A 4,730-nucleotide genomic window follows, 5' to 3' on the forward strand; every position below is an offset into this window, starting at 1 on the left:
CCTTGACCCGCCGGTCTCTCAGGGACTCCTGAAAAATGTAATAATATTGGGGGTGAGACACTTCTCAGTAAGGGAAAATAAACTAAATACAGCTGTGTGGCAACATGAATATTTAATGCATTTATACGTATATAGTACATTTCATAACTCCATAAACATCATCATATCGTACTGGGTAAACATATATTTTCACATCTGTTAATAATTCATATCATACATAAAATCATTTGTTATAACTGTAGTACCGAAAATAAACACAGGATGACTAGCTAGCTGGTGTCATGTATTACCCCCCATGACGGGTTGTGCAGCCCGAAGGCGGGACCCGACAATGGCTGGCCGACCACTGCCGAATCAAATATCTCTGTAAGTACGATGAGCCCGCCACACCCTGGTCCGGACTGCCAGGTGGACGTCCACACTCTACTCAAAGCCACATCGACTATCCATCTCCCATCCCCTCGTGGGACGGTAGCACTAATAAGGCCTCGTGCCAAAATGAACCCATAACTACGGTACCGAGCTCCTGGTCTGAACTAAACTAACATCCTGGTTGTGAAAACATATAATACATGATCATACGTAACATCATTACGGCCTCGTGCCGAAAACATAGATACGGCCTCGTGTCGAAAATATAAATACATGGCCTCGCGCCAATAACATAAATACGGCCTCGTGCCGATAACATAAATACGGCCTCGTGCCGATAACATAAATATATGGCCTCGCGCCAAAAACATAAATACGGCCTCGTGCCGATAACATAAATATATGGCCTCGCGCCAAAATTGTTTCAGGTATATATATATACTGAAAATATCTCATTTATCACACAATCGTCAAAACCATCACAACATAACTCATATTTTCATAAATGCCTGAAATCATGCTTGGTTCGTAAAATCTTTCACATCATAATACATTTCACATAAAATAATATTCATGCCACACATATGCTGTTAAAAGTCATACTTCATATTCTAAAAACGTGAATTATTTACATCTCATACATACATATACATTTTAATCATCATAGCAGTATTTTTCTCAATCGTACATTTCATGCGTAATACACAATATAACATATGCTTTTCTGAAAATAAATTTACTCATAATCAATAATAATTTGTATGAAAAATTACTGTTTTAGTTTATTCCCTTACCTGACTATTGAGAAATTCCTTAGGACCCAAAATTTCACGCCCTTAGCGCCCGAAATTTAATTCCTGCAATTTACATTTTTCCCCAGATTAATTAATCTATTTCTCCAAAATAATACTCATCTAGCCTTCCTTAGGCTCCATATACCTCAAATTAATATTTAAACTATTATTTAATATTCCTACTTAATTTTTCCAAATTTTGCCTGCGGGTCCCAAAATTACACCCGCGGCGCTCACCCGAGCCCTAAATTTCAGAAATCCTATTTCAGTCGCAGATGCTTAATATTTTAGCATTTCTAAATTAATGCTAATTAATTAAAAATAAGCCCCTTAATAATCGCCGCACCCTAAATTTGGAGTTTTGGCCCGACACCCCCATGAGAATTCCGTCCCACTAGACTTGTAGAGAATCATCCCTAGATTCTCGTGGTGGTGTCCGTTCGTCAATTGGGCTTATATTTTGCAAGAAATTAAAGAAAAAGGGGGAAATGGCTTACCCCAGGGAATATGCTTATGCCGCTCCTACCACCAATCTGCTTCGGTAAAAATGACGGCAGCAGCGAATGGAGTCCAGTGGTATCTTCGGATTTTCGATCGGGCGAAAATCTGTCACGAAATCGAAGAGAGAGGGAGAGAGAATGAGAGTTCACGTTGCAGGAGAAATAAAAAAAAAAAGAAAAGAAAAAACAAGAAAGAAGAAGAAGAAAGATGGGGTCCTGACACAGATCCTGCACAAAGGAAAGAAAGAAAAGTTTCTTTCCTTCCTTCAGGAATGATCCTGAAGGAAGGATATAATAATAATAACAATAATAATAATAATAATAATAACATATATATTTAATTAATATTAATAATAATATATTTTATTAATAAAATAAAAATAAATTTTAATTAATTAATTTTTTTTCTTTTTCTTTTAAATCCGATTAATTAATTAGTTAATTAATTAAAAATTTAATTATTTATTTATTTATTTATTTATTTAATTTTTAATTTTTTTTTTTGAAATTAATCCACTAATTTTTTTATATCTCTGTTTTTTGGAGTTTTTACATTCTCCCCTCCTTATAAAAATTTCGTCCTCGAAATTTGCCATTCCCTTATTTCCCTTTCTTAGTGAAAATACTTTCAATTTTTATTGATTACCCTCACTTATGGCGAAGGAATACCGTGGTTACAATGAGGGCTCTGGAAGATTACAACTAGTCAAAATTCTCCCAAAACCATTCATGTTTCAAAACTAAAAACTTTATCTATCTTATGTTACACTATACAAATAAAAACTACAACAATATTCCATTCACTTAACTGGCTCAACTCTAACTCCACTGAATAAGTGCGGATATCTCTGGCGCATCTGATCCTTTAGTTCCCAAGAAGCCTCCTCAATGGCATGGTTGCGCCACAGAACTTTTACCAGTGGAATCTTCTTCGTGCGTAGCTCCTGTTCCTTCCAGTCAAGAATCTGCACTGGCACTTCCTCGTAAACTAAAGTTTCGCTCAATTCCAGTGCTTCATATCTAATCACATGGGAAGGGTCTGGGACGTATTTCCTCAACATAGAAACGTGGAATACGTCATGGATCCTAGATAGGACCGGTGGTAATGCCAAACGATAGGCAACTGGACCCACTCTCTCAAGAATCTCGAATGGTCCAATATACCTAGGGCTCAGCTTACCCTTCCTCCTGAACCTCATAACACCCTTCAGCGGTGCCACCTTCAGGAACACGTGATCTCCTGTGTCAAACTCCAATTCTCGCCGACGAGTATCAGCATAACTCTTCTGCCGGCTCTGCGCTGTCCTGATCCTGTCTCTGATGAGTCTGACTTTATCCTGAGTCTGTTGTATCAGCTCTGGCCCCAATACCTGTCTCTCACCAACCTCATCCCAGTACAATGGGGATCGACACCTCCTGCCATACAGTGCCTCATATGGTGCCATCTCAATGCTGGCCTGGTAGCTGTTGTTATACGCAAACTCAACTAATGGCAAATACTGCATCCAACGACCTCCAAAATCCAGCACACATGCTCGCAGCATATCCTCCAAAATCTGTATCGTCCTCTCTGTCTGTCCATCTGTCTGAGGATGAAAAGCTGTGCTGAACGACAACTGAGAACCCATGGCCTCTTGCAGACTCTTCCAAAAACGAGATGTAAACCGTGGGTCTCTATCTGAAACTATGGACACTGGGACGCCGTGGAGTCTAACTATCTCCTGGATGTATAACTCAGCCAATCTGTCCATGGAGTAGCTAACTCTAATCGGCAAAAAGTGGGCAGTCTTCGTCAATCGATCCACCACTACCCAAATAGCGTCCTGTCCATGCAATGCTGGCGGTAATCCTAAGACGAAATCCATCGCTATATGCTCCCACTTCCACTCAGGAATGTGGAGTGGCTGCAACGATCCCGCCGGTCTCTGATGCTCAGCCTTCACTTGCTGGCACGTCAAACACTGACCCACAAACTGAGCTATCTCCTTCTTCATGTTGCACCACCAGAAGGACTCTCGGAGATCCCTGTACATTTTAGTGCTACCCGGATGTACAGTATATAGGGATCGATGTGCTTCCTCCAGAATGAGTTTCTTGATCTCAGGATCGGCAGGAACACATAACCTGGTATGGAACCTCAGGGCTCCATCATCTGAAATGCTGAACTCTGATTCCTGACCATCCTGTACCTTTTCCATAAGCTCTACTAGTTCTGCATCATTCCTCTGAGCTGCTTTAATCCTCTCCTGTAGAGTCGGCTGCAAAACCAAGTCAGCAATGAATGCCTGGTGATCACCCTCTACCAGCTCCACACCGAGCCTCTCCAGATCCATCTGAATCGGATGCTGAATCTCCACTGCAGATACAGATGATTCCACTAATTTCCGACTCAAAGCATCAGCAACGACATTAGCCTTTCCCGGGTGGTAGCTAATAGTGCAGTCGTAATCCTTTATTAGCTCCAACCATCTCCTCTGCCTCATATTCAATTCCTTCTGCATGAAGAAATACTTTAAACTCTTATGGTCAGTAAATATCTCACACCTACCCCCATATAGATAATGCCTCCAAATCTTCAGCGCGTAAACAACCGCCGCCAACTCCAGATCGTGGGTAGGGTAGTTCTTCTCATATTCTTTCAACTGTCGTGAGGCATAGGCTATCACTCTCCCCCGCTGCATCAACACGCATCCGAGCCCTTTATGGGACGCATCACTGTAAATTACGAACCCCTCTTCTCCTGAAGGAATTGTCAACACAGGCGCAGTGATGAGTCGCTGCTTCAACTCCTGGAAGCTCTGCTCACATTCATCAGACCACTCAAACTTCGCTCCTTTCCTAGTCAATCTGGTCAACGGGCCTGACAATCGAGAAAAGCCCTCAACAAACCTGCGGTAGTACCCAGCCAATCCTAGGAAACTCCTGATCTCGTGCACGTTCTTTGGTCGTACCCAGTCAACTACCGCCTCAATCTTACTCGGATCAACAGAAATACCACCCTTGGATACAACGTGTCCAAGGAAGGTAACCTGTTCCAGCCAGAACTCACACTTCTTGAGTTTTG

Source organism: Malania oleifera, chromosome 7 (genome assembly GCF_029873635.1).
Source record: "Malania oleifera isolate guangnan ecotype guangnan chromosome 7, ASM2987363v1, whole genome shotgun sequence".
NCBI lineage: Eukaryota > Viridiplantae > Streptophyta > Magnoliopsida > Santalales > Ximeniaceae > Malania > Malania oleifera.